At 36.6% G+C, this 21,160-nt stretch overlaps 1 protein-coding gene across 9 annotated transcripts in view; it reads right to left on the bottom strand.

Annotated features, from left to right (window-relative positions):
• Mgat4c (MGAT4 family, member C) overlaps window positions 1-18,360 on the bottom strand; it is a 764,987-nt gene extending 746,627 nt beyond the window's left edge. For 4 of the 9 annotated variants that reach the window (XM_039078699.2, XM_063263216.1, XM_017594737.3 and 1 more), the window contains exon 1: window positions 18,039-18,360. The gene's annotated coding sequence lies outside the window, so the exon portion shown is untranslated. Of the gene's footprint in view, window positions 1-4,287; window positions 4,371-18,038 lie in introns of all 9 variants that reach the window. The other 5 variants (XM_063263212.1, XM_063263211.1, XM_063263210.1 and 2 more) reach the window with 2 other exon arrangements.
• Between the last annotated feature and the right edge of the window lie 2,800 nt (window positions 18,361-21,160).

The raw sequence follows: 21,160 nt of genomic DNA, 5'->3' as shown, positions 1-21,160 counted from the left end.
AATCAGTACCTGAAGTCTATTCAAATTATCAGAAGGAAGACAATGACTAGTTCATGCTGTAATGATGGACAAATTATGTCTACCACATGTCTCAACAAAAGCTTATGTATTTTCTAATTGATTGTTAGCTGGTACATGAAAATAGAAAAGAGAAGAGTTATTTGAATTAATGCCAACTGCAACAGTCTCAGAATGAATGGAGGATGTGTGGTGGTACAAATATTCTGAACATTCTATAGATAGCCATTTGCCAGATTTCACCTTCATTATTAACTTCCATCTGGCTCCATCCTCAATGATAGTCCATAAGATTTAATATGCTAATTATAATTCCTATATATAACGTGCATTTATCTCATTAAGATTTCTATTCCTCTTAGGTTATCTTAAATTTGAACTTTTCTTTCTAAAAGAGATGAAAATACTCTTGTAAGTAGAAAGAAAATACTTCTTAATTATATAATAGTTTGAATTATTCTTGAGGAGTAACACTGTGTACAGAGAGCTGAAGAGAGGAGAGCAGTAAAGACCACAGGAGAGTGACTGATATAATTCTATACACTGGAAGAGGCTTTTGGTATTGAGTTGAGAGTGCTTCCCCATCTTCTCATTATTTCCCCTTATACTAGAGATTTTCTTTTGCAATTTTCTGTGGAGCATCCTTGAAAGAACCACATTAGCCACTCACAGACATGCATATCCATATTATCTACATGTTGAGATAAAGCTGTTTTAAGAAATACTAAACCAATCCTGAGATTCCACCTCACACCAGACAGAATGGCTAAGATCAAAAGCTCAGGTGACAACAGATACTGGCAAGGATGTGGAGAAATAGGAATACTCCTCCATTGTTGGTGGGATTGTAGGCTGGTCCAACTACTCTGGAAATTTGTCTAGAGGTTCCTCAGAAAATGGGACATAGTGCTACTTGAGGACCCAGCTATACCTCTCCTGGGCATATACCCAAAAGATGCTCCAACATATAATAAGGACACATGCTCCACTATGTTCATAGCAGCCTTATTTATAATAGCTAGGAGCTTCAAAGAACCAAGATGTCCCTCAACAAAGGAATGGATACAGAAAATGTGGTACATTTACACAATGGAGCTACTCACCTATCAAAAGCAATGACTTCATGAAATTCTTAGGCAAATGAATGGAACTAGAAAATATCATCCTAAGTGAGGTAACCTACAATCACAAAAGAACACATATGGGTATACACTCACTGATAAGTGGATATTAGCATGTACAATTCACAGACCATATGAAGATCAAAAAGAAGGAATGCCAAAATTTGGATGCATCAGTCCTTTTAGAAGGGGAACAAAATACTCACAGGAGGAAATATAGGGACAATGAATGGAGCAGAGATTGAAGGATAGGCTACCAGAGACTTCCCCACTTGTGCATCCATCCCATATGCAGCCACCAATCCCAGTCACTTGATTGCTGATGCCAAGAAGTGTTTCCTGACACAGGAACCCAATATGGATGTCTCCTGAGAGGCTCTGCTGGAGCCTTACTCATACAGATTAAGATGCTTGCAGCCAGCCATCAGACTGAGCATAGGAACCACAATGGAGGAGTTAGAGAAAGTACTGAAGAAGCTGAAGGGGTTTGCAACCTCAGAGGAAGAACAACGATATCAACCAATCAGATCCCCAGAGCTCCCAGGGAATAAACCACGAACTGAGAATTACACATTGGGGGACCCATGACTCCAGCCTCATATGTAGCAGAGCATGGCACTGTCTGGCATCAATAGGAGGAGAAGTCCTTGGTCCTGTGAAGGCTCTTTCCCCTAGTACAGGGGGATGCCAGGGTGTTAAGGTAGGAGTGGGTGGGTGAGAGGGGAGTATCCTCATAGAAGCAGTGGGAGGGAGGTTTGGAGAATGGGGAACCAGGAAAGGTAATAACACTTGAAATGTAAATACATAAACTACCCAATAAAGAAATTATTAAAAAATTAAAAAAAACCAGAAATACATAACCTAAAATAGCATTGACAATGATTTCTGAACCATATAAGGCTCAACTGTTGAAACGAAAATGGCTAAGGAAATAGGCTTTGGAATGCAGGACCGCATTGAGAAATATCTTAGGGTCTGAAATAACAAAGCCTATCATAACTATTATCCAAACAGCAATGTTTACCTTAAACCACTTTATTAAGGTTTTAGATAATACCTTGTATTTTAATTACACAATAGAAATCAGAGGTAAATTTTGAATGGAATAAGTAAGGATGTGTGTTTGCGTTGATTTATGTTAGTTGATGGTTGAGAGCTTTCTCCAGAATGACCATATTTCTGGTCATTTCTTAGGCTTATATATATAAAATGTATTCTGGGCTCTATTGACGTGCTAGAACAATGAATGATACAGGTCAACTTTGTTTACCTCACAGGGAGGTGCTGACCTACTTTCCCATCATGGACACCACTATATTTAAATTCAGCTAGAAAATCTAACAAAATTTCATAAAAACAACGGAAGGACCTCAGGTCCATGTGGAACTTAAAGAGAAGAACCCAAGTATTCATGCAATAGCACGTGCTTATGAAATATAAATAAGACTGGAAACCTGGCAGTTTCTATTCAAAAGTGTCCCTCCAAAAATTATTCTTCTATTCCATTTTAATTGTGTTTAAATGAGCAAAACTAAAACAGCATTTTAACATTACATAGTTTATAAATCATTTCTCCAGTTAGAAAAATTATTAAAGTAGTAATGTTTATACAAAAACTAAGGTCAGTACTTCTGAGATTCCACGTTCGTAGCGTTTTGTTCATTAACTATTGTCTAATCAAACTAATTTTATATGTATATACATTCTCTATATAACATTCTGAGGAAAGATCCCTTAAACTTTTATGTAGTGTAGTAGAAAGAAACAGTGATATTATTAACTACAATACTGTCATGTATCATATGTTACTATAAAATATTGAAATGAAGATAAACAATTTTTCACCTTCTCACTAAACTATATCTCAATACATTTCAGCACAATTTTCACTGTTGTCATTAATGTAATTAAAATAATCTTGCCACAGCTTTGATGCTCTTATAGTGCATTGATTAAATATAAAACACAAGATCTAACTCCTAGCTCCCTTATATAGAATGATAGGCCACTGTTTAATCTCTTGTTGCCTCAATTCCTTGCTCTATGAATTGATGAAAGCAATTATTACCATGAAAATCTGCTGATTCAGATTCTCATAAGGAAAAAAGTGATCTTTTAATTTTTACTCTTTTGGGGTGTGTTGGAGAGACGCAAGCTCTTTTGAATTTCTGTATAACATCAAAAGTCATTTTAACACTGAAACATATCATTGTCCTTTTAAAATGGAATGAGACTATGTCATAAGGTAATTGAAACTTAGCTGTGAAATGTAATAATTTTTGTCGGAAGAAAGAGATTGAAGTTTTATTCAAGATTAAAAGCAGTGTTGGCTTTTGCAAAATAATAAAAATAAATGATAATTAATAATAATAATAGTAGTAGTAGTAGTAGTAGTAGTAGTAGTAATACAATGTTAAATGTACATTGAAGACTATCCTTTGGTCATGTTTTAAGGGCCTCAATCAAAGACACATTTCTAAATTCCTCAGTTGAGATTCATAACTGAAACAGACTGAATTGTCATAGTTTTAGAATACAGACCAACTTCACAGAATCTTTAGTGCTGTTTTCCTGAAGCCTCTTTCCCTGGTTCCGAGATTCTTCCTTTCTAAGCAGGGTTTTTCAATTAATTTTATCAGTGTGTTTGTCGCTTTAGCACCTTCTGATAGTAAAGACACTAGTCCTACTTGAGAAGAACCTACTTTGTAATTGTTTCTTTAAAGATCTTACCTCCAAATCTGTGGGTTTTCATATTTGTATCTAAGCAAATAGAATTCATCCCGTAACATTTACTATCTATCCACACACAGTAAGTAAAAACTCACTGGTATTAACCACTGATGAAGACATGCCTGATAAAAAAGCTTTTGTATCTTCTTAGCAATTTATTTGCTCTTATTCACAAACTGATAGACCCAAAAATCTGTTTTCCTATGAAGAGTTGGTAGAGTTATTTCACATCTTATAGGATTTATTCACTTTATTTTTAAATGATTTAATTTCTTTGAAAAAATGAACAGCGTTCTGCTATGTATGTACCGTATTTCCTTGAACTTTCATTATTTGTGAACACCTCGCTTGCCTGCAAAGCATGCCTCGAAAACAAAATTCATCAACAACAAGAAAGGTTTACTGAAGGAAAATTTACCTTGAGGTATAGGTGACCAGGTTAATCTGGTTCAAAATTCTGTTTGTATCACAGATGTTGAGCTAAGCTATCTGAGCATCTACCTGGAATTGGCAGAAACAGAGGGAATAATTTTATGAGACTCCAGACCCTATTGGAAAGCAGCCAATAAGTTAAAACAATAAAAGCCTAGGGCACACCTCAAACTGACCATGTGATTAACCATGATAACCATGAGCATTTAAGTACTTGCTGGAACAGCACTTTAGAAAAACATTCTACAAGGGCTGGAGAGATGGCTCAGTGGTTAAGACCCCGATTGCTCTTCCAGAGTCCTGAGTTCAATTCCTAGCAACCACATGGTAGCTCACAATCATCTGTAAAGAGATCTGATGCCCTCTTCTGGTGTACCTGAAGACAGCTACAGTGTACTTATATATAATAAATGAATAAATCTTTAAAAAAAAGAAAGAAAAACATTCTGCAACCTATCATTATTAATTTAACATCACTCTATATGGCTATTTATCTACAAACCGATGTTCATAGATATTGAAACAAACTAAAGAACTAAATTGAAATAAGAGTATGATATTAACAACCATCTTTTTTTGGGGGGGGGAAATACAGATTTTTTTAAAAGAAAAGGTGCAAGAAACATATACAGGCAAACAAAGCACACAAAAATGAAATCAAAATCAGAAACCATAATATATAAACAAAGACTAATGAGACAAAATAAATGCTCAAACAAAGCAATAGAAGACAAAGGTCTACAACAATACTATTGTCCATCTACAGCTTGACATTGGGACTATCATTAAATGTGGTTAATATACACAATGAGACTCCATTATGTAAAACTAAGTTACAGATGTCAGTTGGAGATAGCATCTTGGTCCAGTTTTCCCTCTCAGCACTGAAACTGTTTGGCTTGAACCTATTCAGTCTCAGGACATGCTGACACAGAGTCTGGTATTTCTTATGTTCATCAGTTCTAATTTGTATGGAGAAACTGCTCTACCTCCTTTTGCACAAAGTTCCCCAAACCCTGAGGGAAGGAATTTGATGCAGACATCCCATTTAGAACTGTGTATTCCAAAATCTCTCACCCTTGCACATAGTCCAATCCACTGGAAGAAGTTTCTCTGATGATGATTAAGTGAGGCACTGAACACAGTATGGCACAGTGTTATTAGAATTCATTTTATTTGTATGTTCCTTTAGCAGAATAATAATACTTGGTTTTCCCCAAGTATATAGCCTATCCAATCTAGGGCTTTCAAACTGTTGTCATTTTCTTTCTGTAACTTTTTTCAGTAATTAGTTTACATTGCATCCTGACCAAACTTTTCTCCCTCTTCTCTTCCCAATCCCTGCCTCTTCCTATCTCCCTCTTCCTTTCTCCTCAGAGAAGGAGAAAACTCCCACACAAATGCTGTTTTTTGAGAAAATCAAAAAGATGAATAAACCCTTAGCCAAACTTACTAAGGGTCACAGTGGAAGTATCCAAATTAACAAAATCAGAAATGAGAAGGGAGACATAACAGCTGAAACTGAGGAAATAAAACAAAACAAAACAGAGTATCAGATCCTGCTACAGAAACCTATATTCAACAAAACTGGAAAATTTAGATGAAATGGATGATTTTCTTGACACTTACCATGTCCCGAAGTTATATAAATTACAGGTGACTGAAGGGACATGGTCAACAGCTCCCTGCACCCAAATCCTGTGGGAGGGAGAGCTAAACCTTCAGAGTGGCAGATACACCTGGGAAGCCAAAACACTACACTCTGCCCACATTTCTGACTCCAGAGGAAAACACCTAGCACCATCTGGGACCTGGTGCACAGGGGCCCAGGAATAGGCAGGGCAGGCCCTTCTGGTTGCCGCCCGCAGGGAGAGCTCAAAAGCAGCTCCTCAGGAGCAACTTCAGCTGCAGGACCAGAGGTAAGACCAACTTTTTTGTTCCAAGTGACCTGCCTGGTGGACTCAGGACACAGGCCCACAGGAACAGCTGAAGACCAATAGACAAGAAAGAATACACGCCTGAAAACAGAACACTCTGTTCCCATAACTTGCTGAAAGAAAAGAGTAAAACATATCTAAGGAACTCCTGACACACAGGCCTATAGGACGGTCTAGCCACTGTCAGAAATAGCAGAACAATGTAAAACCAGAGACAAACTGATGGCAAGAGGCAAGCGCAGGAACACAAGCAACAGAAACAAAGACTATATGGCATCATCAGAGCCCAATTCTCCCACCAAAGCAAACACTGAATATCCAAACACACCAGAAAAGCAAGATCTTGATTTTAAATCACATCTGATCATGATGCTGGAGGACTTCAAGAAAGACATAAAGAACTCCCTTAGAGAAATGCAGGAAAACATAAATAAACAAGTAGAAGTCTATAGAGAGGAATCACAAAAATCCCTGAAAGAATTACAGGAAAACACAATCAAACAGGTGAAGGAATTAAAAATGGAAATAGAAGCAATAAATAAAGCACAAAGGGAGACAACCCTGGATATAGAAAATTAAAGGAAGAGACAAGAAGCCTTAGATACAAGCATCACTAACAGAATACAAGAGATAAAAGACAGAATCTCAGGAACAGAAGATTCCACAGAAATCATCGACACAACTGTCAAAAATAATGTAAAACGGAAAAAGCTACTGGTCCAAAACATACAGGAAATCCAGGACTCAATAAGAAGATCAAACCTAAGGATAATAGTTATAGAAGAGAGTGAAGACTCCCAGCTCAAAGGACCAGTAAATATCTTCAACAAAATCATAGAAGAAAACTTCCCTAACCTAAAGAAAGAGATGCCCATAAACATACAAGAAGCCTACAGAATTCCAAATAGACTGGGCCAGAAAAGAAACTCCTCCCATCAAATAATAGTCAAAACACCAAATGCACAAAACAAAGAAAGAATATTAAAAGAAGTAAGAGAAGGGGTTGGGAATTTAGGTCAGCGGTAGAGCGCTTGCCTAGCAAGTGCAAGGCCCTGGGTTCGATCCCCAGCTCAAAAAAAAAAAAAAAAAAAAAAAGAAAGGAAAATAAGTAAGAGAAGATCAAGTAACATATAAAGGCAAACCTATCAGAATTATACCAGACTTCTCACCAGAGACTATGAAAGCCAGACGATCCTGGACAGATGTCATACAGACCCTAAGAAAACAAAAATGCCAGCTTAGGTTACTGTATCCAGCAAAACTCTCAATTAATATAGATGGAGAAACCAAGATATTCCATGACAAAACCAAATTTACACAATATCTTTCTACTAATCCCGCCCTACAAATGATAATAAATGGTAAAGCCCAACATAAGGAGGCAAGTTACACCCTAGAAAGCAAGAAACTAATGTCTTGGCAACAAAACAAAGAGAAGAAAAGCACACAAACATAATCTCAGATCCAAATACCAATATAACAGGAAGCAACAATCACTATTCCTTAATATCTCTCAACATCAATGGACTCAATCCCCCCCCCAAAAAGACATAGATTAAAAATTGGATACATGATGAGGATCCTGAATTCTGCCTACAGGAAACACACCTCAGAGACAAAGACAGACACTACCTCAGCATGAAAGGCTATAAAACAACTTTCCAAGCAAATGGTCGGAAGAAGCAAGCTGTAGTAGCCATTCTAATATTGAATAAAATCGATTTTCAACCAAAAGTCATCAAAAAAGATAAGGAAGGACACTTCACATTCATCAAAGGAAAAATCCACCAAGATGAACTCTCAATCCTAAATATCTATGCTCCAAATACAAGGGCACCTACATACATAAAAGAAACCTCACTAAAGCTCAAAGCACACATTGCACCTCACACAATAATAGTGGGAGATTTCAACACCCCACTCTCATCAATGGACAGATCATGGAAACAGAAATTAAATAGAGACATAGACTAAGAGAAGTCATGAACCAAATAGGGGTTAGGGGGATGTTAGCCTGGAAACTGGGGAAAAGAATAACAATTAAAATGTAAATAAGAAATACCCAAGTCAATAAAGATGAAAAAAAAGTACAGGTGAACTATATAAAAGAATATCATGTACCAAAATTAAATCAAGAATAGGTAAACTCTCTAAAGACTCCCATAACCCCTAAGGAAATAGAAGCAGTCATTAAAATCCTCCCAGTGGGGAAAAAAAAGCCCAGGACCAGATGGTTTTAGTGCAAAATTCTATCAGACCTTCAAAGAAATGTAATACCTACATTCCTTAAAATACTCCATAAAATAGAAACAGAAGGAACACTAATTCATTCTATGAAGCTATAGTTACTCTAATACTTAAAACACACAAAGACAACAAGGAAAGAAAACTTCAGACCAATGTCTCTTATGAATATCAATGCAAAAATACTCAATAAAACTCTCACAGACAGAATCCATGAACTCATTAAAACCCTCATTGCCCTCATCAGTTAGGTTTCAGCTCAGGAATGCAAGGATGGCTCAATAGGTGAGAAACCATTAGCATAATATACTATATAAAAAAATTCAAAGAAAAAAATCACATGATCATTTCATTAGATGCTGAAAAAGCATTTGACAAAATGCAACACCCCTTTGTGTTAAAAGTATTGGAGAAATCAGGAATTTAAGGCTCATTCCTAAGCATAAGAAAGGCAACATACAGCAAACAGACAGCTAATAACATAATAAATATAGAAAATCTTGAAGTAATTCCACTAAAATCAGGGGCCAGATAAGACTTTCCATCTCTCCCTATCTATTCAATTTGGTAATAGAAATTCTAGCTATAGCAAAAAGACAACAAAAGGAGATCAACGGGATACAAATTGAGACAGAAGAAGTCATGGTTTGACTATTTGTGGGTGATATATTATACATAAACAACCCCCCCAAATTGATCAGAGAACTTTTACAGATGATAAACAACTTCAGCAAATTGTCTAGATATAAATTAAACTCAAACAAATCAGTAGCCTTCTTTAAACAAATGATAAACAGGCTGAGAAAGAAAATAGGAAAACAACACCCTTCCCAATAATCATGAGTAATATAAAATACCATAACACTAACCACACAACAGAAAGATCTGTATGACAAGAATTTCAAGTCTCTGAAGAAAGAAATTGAAAAAGAACCCAGAAGACACAAATATGCTCACGCTCATGGATTGGTAGAATTAACATAGTAAAATTTGCCATTTTACCAAAAGTACTCTATAGGTTCAACAGAATCCCCATCAAAATTCTAGCACAATTGTTCACACACAGAGAAAGAGCAATTCTCAATTTCATATAGAAAAAAAAACCAAAAAATCAAAAAAGATACAGGATAGAAAAATATTCTCAGCAATAGAAGAACTTCCTGGGGAATCACCAACCTTGACCTCAAGCTATATTACAGAGTTAAAGTGAGAAAAACAGCATGACATTGGTACTGAGCAGACAGGCTGAACAATGGAATGAAATAGAAGAACCAGAACTAAACTCACACACTTATGGATACTTCACTTTTGACAAAGAAGTAAAAAAACATACAATGGAACAAAAGAAAGCATCTTCAATAAATGGTGCTGGTCTAACTTGCAGCCTGTATGCCGAAAAATGAAAATAGATCTATACTTATCTCCTTTCATAAGCCTTGAGTCCACATGGATCAAGGGCTTCAACATAAAACCACATACTTTGAATCGATTAGAAGAGAAAGTGGGAAAGAGCCTCTTACTCATTGCTATAGAGAAATTTTTCCCTTATTTTGTCTTTTTTGTTTGTTTGTTTGTTATTTTGTCTTTTTTTTTTCTGGAGCAGAGGACTGAACCCAGGGCCTTGCGATCATAAGCAAGCACTCTACCATTGAGCTAAATCTCCAACCCCAAGGAAAAATTTCCTAAATAGAACTCCAATGTCTCAGGCACTAAGGTCAACAATTGGTAAATGGGACCTCATGAAACTGGAAAGCTTCTGTGAGGAAAAAGACACAGTCAATAGGACATATTGGCAACCTACAGAAAGGGGAAAAAATCTTTTCTAACCCCATATCCCAGAGAAGGCTAATATCCAATATATATGAAGAACTCAAGAAGCTAACATCCCCAAATCCAAATAACTCAGTTAAAATGGGGTACAGAGTTAAAGAGAGAATTTAAAAAGCAGAATCTCAAATGACCAAGAGGCACTTAAAGAAATGTTCAAAGTTCAAAGTATTCATCAGGGAAGTGCAAATGAAAATGATCCTGAGATTCCACAAAGAGAATGGCTAACATCAAAAACTCAAGTGACAGCACATGCTGTGGAGGATGTGGAGAGAGAGGAACACTCCTCCATTGATGGTGGGAGTGCAAACTTGTACAACCACTCTGGAGCTCAATTTGGCAGTTCCTCAGAACATTGGATATGGCTCTACCTGAAGATCCAGCTATACCACTCCTGGGCATATACCCAAAAGATGCCCTACCATACTACAGGGACATGTTGTCTATGATGTTCATGGCAGCCTTATTTGTAATAACCTAAAGCTGAAAACTACCCAGATGTCCTTCAACCAAAGACTAGATACAGAAAATGTGGTTCCTTTAAACAATGGAGTACTATTTAGTTAAGTACATCATTAATTCTGTAGACAAATGGATGGAGCTAGAAGATATCATCCTGTATGAGGTAACCCAGGCCCAGAAGGACATGTATCGTATATACTCACCAATAAGTGGATATTAGCAAAAAGGAAAGAATGCTCATTATACAATTCACAGATCTTAAGAAGTTTAACAAGCAGAACCACCTTCAATCCCACTTAGAAGGCATAAGAAAATATTCATGGAAGGCAGAGATCAGTAAGAACCTGGGTGGGATAAGGGAGGGGAAAGGGCAAACAGGATCATGTATGAAAGTCAGCACAGGAGAAAAACCCGGAGGGGCAGAAGAATGAAGAAGGGAAATCTGAAGTCTTGGAGGGTGGGAGGTGAGTAACCCTCTAGAGAGCACCAAAAACCTTGGAGGTGAAAGATTCTCAGGACTAAATGGGTGTGATCTTAGAGGAAATACCCAAGAGTGGGGAAAGGAAGTTCAAAAAGTCCACCTCCAGTAGATAGGGCCTCCAGTGGAGGGACATGTAACCAACAGACAGACAAAATTTCTGACCCATAATTGCTCCTCTCTAAAAAAAAAAATGCAGAGACAAAAATGAAGAAGAGACTGAGGGAAAAGAGGTTCAGTGATTGGCCCAAATTGGCATCTATCTCAAGGTGAATATCCAAGGCCTTACACTATTACTGATGCCATGTTGTGCTTAGAGACAGGAGCCTAGCATGACTATCCTCTGAGAGGCCCTTCCAGCAGCTGAGTGTGACAGATACAAATACTAGCACTCAACAATTGGACTGAAGTCTGAGACTCCTTTGATTGAAGTAGTTGAAGGATTGAAGAAAATGAAGGAGAGGGACACCCCATGAGAAGACCAGCAGTCTCAAATAACCTGGATACCGGGAATCTCCCAGACACTGAACCACCAACCATGCAGCATACAAGGGCTGGTTGGAGGCCCAGGGTACATATAAAGCAGAGGACTTCCAGGTCTGACCTGGAGAGAAGTGAAGCCTCAGGGATAGTGGAAGTCTGTGGGGTGGGAGAATCCTCTTGAAGATAGGGGAGAGGAAAAATAGGATGAACAACTGTGGGAGGGGGACTGAGACAGCAACAGTTGGATAGTAAATAAATAAAATAAAAAACTAATGGAGTAGAGCGCTTACCTAGGAAGCGCAAGGCCCTGGGTTCGGTCCCCAGCTCCGAAAAAAAGAACCAAAAAAAAAAAAAAAAAAAAAACCTAATGGAAATTTTTAAATTTGAGAATCAGGAAGAAATAATGCACAAATTTCAAGGATTTTTAGAGGAGTGAGGTCACATGTGTATATTGTTTTGTGATGAATGAACCTGGAGGCATTTTCAGATAAAGTTAGTACTGGCAATGGGAACATAAAAGATCTGAATACTAGAATGAAACAATATTGCCAGTATGTCCAAGCTTCAGAAGAGTTAGAATATAGTATAAACTTCTTGATTCTTATGCTTCCAAGTAATTATCTGTTGCTTGGGCTACACAATTTCAATAGCAGGCAGTCTCCTATTTTACATCCTTACATAACAGGATATTAAGTAAATTTTCTATGTATGCTGAGTATCTAAGATACTTGAGAAAATCAGACACACATGTTTTCCGTAGCTCTGAGACCCAAGTGAAGGCAAATCTACCCTGGATATTGTTTTGTGAAGAGTTAAAGTCATAGTCATGACCAGCATCTACCTCAACCTTTACACTTGAAAATGCTACTCTTATTAAAACAAATGAAACTGAGAACTTGATTCACAGTATGGGAGACTGTCATTTGGACAAAACAGCAGTCTGCAGAATAGGAAAAGATTTCTAACCATTACACATCTAATAGATAATTAATATCCAAAATATATAGTTAAAATATCTAGATATCCAAAAATCCCAATTTTAAAATGGGATTGAGATATAAACAACAAATTCTCTAAGGATGAAATTCAAATGTGAAATAATGAAGGATATGTTCAACAAAATTCACCATCAGAAAAATGCAAATCAATATTACTTTGCCACTTCACCTTACATTCTTCAGAGTGGCTAAGATTAAAAAACAAACAAACAAACAACAAAAAACCCCAAACTAAAATTGGGGGTGGAACTACAAATTCATTGAGATACTATGGAAAGTTGCATGGAATTTTCTCAGGAATGTTGGTATCAATGAACTTCCTCAGGAATATTGGTATCAATGAACTTCCTCAGGAATGTTGGTATCAATGAACCTCAAGATGCAGCTATACCACTCTTGGGCACATACACAAACTTCATATCATCCTACAATAGAGCTATTTCCTTAACCATGTTCCCTGCAGTGCTATTCATAATAAATAAAATTTGGAAATGATCTAGAAGTCACTCAACAAATGAATGGGTTAAAAAACAAGCAAAAGCAACCAAACAAACAACAATGAAAAAAAAAAAAACAGCCAGCAGTACAAAATGGCACATTACTCAGCTGATAAAGCAAATTGATATAATGGCACTTGCCAGTGAATGGATAGCACAGGAAGTAGTCGCTCTGAGTGAAGGATTTCAGATCCAGAAAGACAAATATGGTATGCCCTTATGTGTGGATATTAGCTCTTAAGGCAATTATAACCAAGCTATACTTCATAGAAACACAGAGGTTAATTATAGAATAAAGGATGAGAGTGAACAGACAGATCATGCTAGGAAGGGAAAATAGACGTTATGAATGGATATGGGAGTGTCTAGAATAGGAGGATTAAGTGAAGAGGAATGAAAGACTCTTAAATTTAAGGGTTATTTAAGGAGTAGTATGGAAACAATATAGTAGAAACTTGCTAAAATATACACATACATTGAAGTAATCTAAATATATTCAAATAATGTAGGAGACGGAAACTCAGAAAAATGTCTCTTGTCATCAAGTAAAACTATCAATAATAAAGGGGTATCAAGGAATTCCTCAATTAACCCAGGATGCTGGTGAGACTTTAGGATGTTCTCCAGCGAGGCTAATCTGACAGCAATGCTCCACTGTTAGAGACGTGACCACTGAACCCAGTGAAGATGGAGAAATCTGACGTTTCTTACATAGAGCATTTTTACCCTTATGTCCTACTGTATTTAGTGCATGAAGAATTACTGTATACTACCAAAAAAAAAACCCACAAATGCCAAAACAGAGAAAAATCCTTTGATTTTTAGTGGTGTCCTCCCTGAAAGATATGCTAAAGCAATGATGGCACCATATTTATGGGAGTAACCAACCAATGTACGATTTGATTAGGCCTACTTCATTAGATGTACCCCATACTCAGCATTACTTGGGTGACCGACAACTCCTGAATAGATAGCCCAGAAATCTAAAACCAAACACTACTACTATAAGAATAAACAAACAAATAAGTAGCAAGAAAATGACATGTAATCACATTCTGCTATACTCATTGTTTAGTAACTTGCACAGCTATCAACAGAGAAACTTCCAACTAAAACAGGAGAGCAAACAGAGAGACCCATACCTAGACATTATAAAAAGAGTTTGTGATCTTGAAACACTCAATTTTAAATGGAATGTGTCTATTACATTTCTTCCTTCAGGGCCCAGGACATCTTATGGTAGAGGAGGCAGAAAGAGTCCAAGAGCCAGAGGGAAGGGAAGACACCAATGGAAGATCAATAGATAAAATCTGATATGTACTCACAGAGACTGGGGAAGCATATATTTGACTTACATTCATTCATATAAGGTCCTCTGATTAAAAATTATGGCTTCTAGTCTAGTGTTTCTATGAGATTTCTGAATGTGTGCAGGTGGTTCTCTGATTTCTGATGTGTTAGTTCTGTTTTATCCTATTGTATATTTATTGTTTTTTGAATTATCAGTTAGAAGCCTGTTTTCTAATAAAGGACAGAAAGGTGCTCTATCCAGATTGGGGTGAAGGTGTGGAGAAATTCAGAAGTGTAGAATGAGGGGAATCTATAATTACTACTTGATATTTTTGATGTGAACACTCTTATTTAATTTACTTGTATTTATTTCATGTATTTGTTCCCTGAGGGGAGGTTTTGCATCCTTCAATTGCTCTAAGTCAGAATGTGAGGACATCTCCGGAGTAGAGCTACTTGCAAAAGAGAATACAAATAAAATGGTTACAAGAGAAAAATCTAATGAGCAAGAGGATTTATCATCTTGTCCTCTGTTGTTATGTCCTTTGGGAGGAGGTACAAGAGAAATGAGACACAGTTATGGCTGCTTTCCTTGATAAGTTACAACTGATAATTTAGCTGTTTGATACTCATATAGAAAGTGCCTGCTAGTTTCTAAACTAAACAATTTCTAATTTTATATTGGCATGTGCTATATTTTGGCACATCTGTAAGTCCTGTAATACCAATAGACAAACCACTGTTAATATTTAATTTCTTACATAAGATAGTTATACTAGTACAAACACAAACCAACACACACGTATTATTGACAAAGGGGAAAGTCAAAGTAACTTCCGTGAGATCGTAAATGTCCCTTACTTAAAAGGCTGTGAAAAAATTGCCTTGGAGATGGGTACCATTCATCAGGTATAGATTATGATAGAAGTTTTTTTGATACTTGAATATGTGAACTCCACAAACTAATTCTTAAAGCTAAATATCATTATTGCATATACCTCACTGAGACCAGAGGAATATAGAGATCAAGGAACTTAGACAAACTTCCTTACTATATCTGATGATATTAGTTTTATCCTCAACCCAATCTTCCGTTCCTCATGTTCCTTTCACATTACAGGGTAAAGTTAGAAGAGGAGGTGAAATGGACCAGATCATCTGCACATGTCCACCAGAAAGATGAATGCAAGTCACTGACAAAATATTAGACATTCTATACATTATATGTACATAAAAGATCACCAAATAGACAGTTTAATATTCCCTTTTCTTTGATCCAATTAGAGGCTGTGAAATATTAATAAACCTTTTGATTTAGGACAGAATATTATTACATGTTTTCCTACTACATGTTGCTCGGAAGCAGCAAACCCATCACAAGTACTCAATAAACATTATTTAGTAGCAAATAATAAAATGAAATTACAGTCATATATCTTGCAATGAACTCACCATAAGATGAAACAAAATAACTTTTAGTGCTAGAACAAGAAGTTGAGCCAATTTAAATATCTGTGTAAGTAAATGCATCTTGTGGGAGGCAGAAGGTGCTGGCATGCTTGTAGTAAGAAAGGTGAACATGAGGTCAGGGTGATAAGAATATTAATTTTAATTTTTGTTTTGTTTTCAAATGTGTTTGATCCATATAATGTTCTAAAGTGAATTAATAACATTGTTTAGCTACTATTATATCTTCCCAGTGCTCAATGTTGACAAAATGACCTTTATTATATATTGGTACTTTCCAACAAATAAAATGTGCTACTTAAATAACTCTCCAAATGCTCGTTATGACAGAAGTTGAAAAATTTAGGAGAGTCATTGGTTAAGATAAAATGGGCACACATTGTACTGTAACATTCATAAGCAGTTGGCTTGGAAAACTCTGAGTTACGGAAGCAATTGGGCACTTTAAAAAATGTTCTTTCGTAGATTTAAAGTGGAGATTTCCATCATTGGTGAAAAAAAAGCAAGACTGCAAGCGAGCGGAGTAAGAGGTTCCACAAAAGAGAACAGCATGCCAAGTGGAGGTATGCATGGGCGAACCTCAATTTTAACTCCTGTTCTTCATTTCCACTAGAGGTTTGGGGAAGAAAGTACCTAAAAGTGGAGTTTGGGGCTTCTTTTCTCATTATACTTTTTGATATTTTCCCCCCTTTGAGTCCCTGTGAGCATAAGGGGGCTTCTCTGAAAGTCACTGTCTTTCTGACTCCTCTCTCCCTCTCTCCCTCCCTCTCTCCCTCCCTCTCTCCCTCTCTCTCTCTCTCTCCCTCTTCTTCCCCCTCCCTCTCTCCCTCTGTCTCTGTCTGTCTGTCTGTCTGTCTCTCTCTCTCTCTCTCTGTCTCATTTTTCTAATACTTTAATACTTTCTCCAATGTTACTAACTCCTCTTGCAAAGCCCAGCTACCACTTCCTCTTCTGAGTCCATGACTAACCCAGGATGTGTACGTAAATTCCGTGTTCCAGTCCAAATAGAGCAGCTGGAATCCTATACCTCAGAGTACATAAACCTGCAATTACATTGAGGTTCATAGTCATTTTTCATCATGGAAAAGTACCAGCAGCACTGTGGCTTTCACTGAGCACATTGACACCGTCAAGAGATGTTAGAATGCATCGAACACTCCTAACACGGCAGTTTCAAAAAAAAAAATGTCCTCTTGCCTTCTAAAGTCTCTGATGATTGTTCTGACCCCACCTACATATACAACCTTAACTTTCAATAAACAGACTGAGAGAAGTCATCTTTCCTTTTGCAATAGATCATCATAAAATAAGCTTCACTTCACGTAAGTCAAAGCTGTGCCCTCCCTTTTCAATAACTCAGCTATTGTTCAGAACTTTGTCAGCTTTTAATATTTTACTTTACTAGATGCCTTTCCCACTTAAGGGGCAGCCTGAACATTCTTATATACTAAAAACTTACATAATTTTTACAATATATTTGGATAACAGCATAGTAGAAAATCTTAATAAATTTCCCCGAAACACACAAATATTGATCAACAACACAAAGTGTTCCTTTACCATGTTCTCAGAAATACTTCTACTAGAGTTTGTCTAAATTAAAAAAAATCCAAAATTCATATATCTGCATAAAGAGCCATGAAAAACAGCATATGATGGAAAGTATTTGCTAAGACAGAGAAAAAATGACTGTTCCAAAATACACAGGCTTGAGCAAGTTTTCAAAGTATGTATTTCCCCCTCATTATTGGCTGCAGCTACAAAAGGAAAATCCTCCGGAGAATTAATATGAACTTATTATAATGCAGCCTGCAGCACGGTTTTGTTTTGGTTTTGCTTGTTTTGTGCTGACACAGCAATTTAAAGTCTACATTCTCGTCTTCAGTAAAGGAATCCTATTATTTCCCATACAAACATGCAGCAATAAAGTGCCACTACCCAGTCAATACTGACTCCTTAACATCTTTCTCTATTCGCAGGTTTGGATTCCCAGCTCATTAGCTTATTACTTGATAAATAGGAGAGGGTAATGAATTGAGAAAATAACTACGTACCTTCAGAGAAAACCTGCCCGATAACAATAATCCATTAGGAGCCTGGCAATATCCTCTGATCTATTGCCCGCAAAGCTACGACTGGATGGAGAGTTTTCATTCCCTGGGCTCAGCTCTCCAGAAGAAAACCAGCACAATTTAAATATTTCTTGGAATGTGACAGCTCTCTAGATCCCCGGTTGCGTTTTGTTCCCCAGGGATGGCAATCTGCTGTTCCTGTGTGCACAGAGCAGTGAAGATGAATTGAAAACGCTTGAGATAAATTAGGAATGGCTAAGTTAAAACTGTCTCTGCTCCAGACTCTCTCATCTGCAGTCTGCAAGCCTGTTTTTCTGTGAAAAAGCTAGATGGCAGGCTGCCTCAGTAAGTTCTTAAGCGACAGAGAGCATTTTCAATGAAGAAAAATTCTCCCATTATCTAAGCTAATGTGACTGCTGCTAAATCTAGTATTTTAAAGTGTCTAGTGGCATGGAATTTATTTGCCCTATTTCTTTCCTTCAAACTACAGTCTAGAATCTATACCTTAAAATATATACAGCTTTATGGGGCAGAAGCAAAGTTTTAGTTAAAATAAATTCTCTCTTTTTTCTTTTTTCTATTTTAAAATCATTTATCTATCAGAAAATTACTCATTCGTTTCTAAGCAATTCATTATATTTTCTAACACAGAGACAGTTTTGTTTTACATTTTAGCATATAATCATGAAAAATGGCATTTTAAGTGGCGATCCCTTAAATGGATTTAGGTCCACAACGAAGTATATAGTTCTCCAATGTCACTCAACATTTAAAAGGCACGTGAAAAAAGAGAGGACTATCTAATGCTAACAAGTAATTAAAGACGTAAATGTTGCCCCTTGGTGCAGAGCCCTAATCATCTCATTTGTTGAATAATATTTTGTATTTGAGCCATGCAATAGAGTTTTGGTGTATTAACATCAAGAGAAGCACTAATGCATTTTTTAAATGCCCAGATCCTTGTCTTAGATTTGGAATATGAGGAAGAATGTAATTTGTATTACATTCTAATGTAATTTGTATTACATTGTGATGTAAGGCATTGAAACTTATGAGAGTATGTGCACTTTGAAAAAATGTCCAGTGTCTATGAAACTAATCTTCTACTTGCTGTGTTTTCTACTGTGCCAATGACATGTCTAATGTTTAATACTTGAATTATGATGTTGAAGCAATGTCTCGGTTCCATGATAGGAATGAGTTTACATTTGTTTGAGAAAACAAATATACATTTATGTGGAAACCAAGAAAACTATGTCACATCAGAATCTTGCTTTTTACTCTCTCTACCATGGAATCATAGTTAATCTTTCCAGAGGATGGTGTGCATACTGGAGACAAAACATGAGACTTGGATTCTGCCAAGTCCTACTCATCAGGAACTCTTAGACAAGAAGGCATCACTGTATATTTGTACACCAAGCTATGAAAACAATAAGAATAATGTTGGGTTGTTAAGGTTTGGTCCCTTGCACATAACCCACCATGTGCTGATTATTATCTGCTTTAAATATCTCTCATCTTTTTTCCACTTCATTCCAACCTTCCTAACATCCACACATCTAACCCAATTTAATAGCCAAAAAGCGTTTATTTGATCTGTCCTGAGTTTCTTTTTTGATCATATTTTAAACTTGTAGTTTAATATTCTAAGTATACAAAAGGGTCTGCTATTCTAGATTATAATCTGTGTATTCATTATTACCAGGAGAATGATGCTCCCCGTCTTTATAATGATCTCACTGCCATATGAAGTAATTCCCGTTCTTATCAGAAGTCACCAAACAGAAAGCACAGTAGTGAAACATTACAGGTTTTACCTATGCCTTCCATGTATTGGTCTTCTGCCAGTAGCTTTGTCCAAGAACAGGCGATTCTGGAGAAATGACAGATATTTAGATCAATACAATTGAACAGTAAGCAAATAAATAAAGTATTACCAAATCAGACATGTAACTAACTTAGAATGCTTGCTTAGCCTGTACAATGTCTTGGAGTCAACCCCTAGGACCATAAATAAATACATACATCTTGTCAAGTGCATACTTCATTGTCAAAGGGGTTTTACAAAAGGCACAAACAATAATCCCTGAGTAAAGAGCATGCTTCAAGAAAGGATGCTGGTAGAATGGGACATTGATATGCAATAGAATAAAGTCAGACACCCACGTTACTAGAAAGGATCTAATGTCAGCCAAATCAAACTGTATTAAAATCAAAATACTGTTTATTAAGGGATACAGTATAGTGGAAAATAATTCACAGAACTGAAAACAATATTTGCCAAAATGAATGTAATGAACACTTGGAATGAAGGGATATATGAATACAGTGAACACTTGGAATGAATATATAGTGTCTAGTTGGGTGGGTGTTGAGCCTTCCATGGGATGTCCATACTATGTTTCTCAAGGCTCAAGGAACATCCCAGAAGAAGATACAGGACTGTATGTGATGTATAGCTGTGCAGTGAAGTACTATCTTCTGAGCGTAGCATGTCTGCTGCACTCATGGACTCACAGCTGTGCTAGCTGCCAGTTCAGGTAGGAACAAAACCAAGTCTCTTAACATGCAGGCAAATATGGGTACTAGAGTCCTGGAGCCTGCTTGGACTCTCCCTTGGGATTTCCTGGTTGTTGAAGCAGAAGGTGAATGTTTTCAGAAGTGAATTTGCTGGTGACTTGCCTGAGCTCCTGTGCATACATCCACATGGCTCAACACTGAGAGGTCTCTGATTAAATTCACTGATTCACAAAATAAAAAGAATCCAAGCAAAGAGACAGGAACAGCAATTTATTAATAGATGAGTGCATGAAATGAGGTGAATGGAGGATTAAAGTGTATTGGATATGACCATAATATAATATATGCATGTATAAACTAAAAAACAAACTAATTCCCATCCCATATAGAGAACTATAGCAAGCCAACAATGAAATCAAGGTTAAATTTTATATATATATATATATATATATATATGTATATATATATCAACCATCTGACTTTTTCATACATATATATATATCGTATATAATTCTCAAAAATAAAATTAACATACAAGTCAGCATTTAGCATTCTGGAGATGTACTTAATGGAACTGAAAT

The sequence above is a fragment of the Rattus norvegicus genome, chromosome 7 (assembly GCF_036323735.1).
Source record: "Rattus norvegicus strain BN/NHsdMcwi chromosome 7, GRCr8, whole genome shotgun sequence".
Lineage (NCBI taxonomy): Eukaryota > Metazoa > Chordata > Mammalia > Rodentia > Muridae > Rattus > Rattus norvegicus.
The sequence above is the reverse complement of the archived record's forward strand: the minus strand, read 5'-3'. Positions and strand labels throughout refer to the sequence as shown.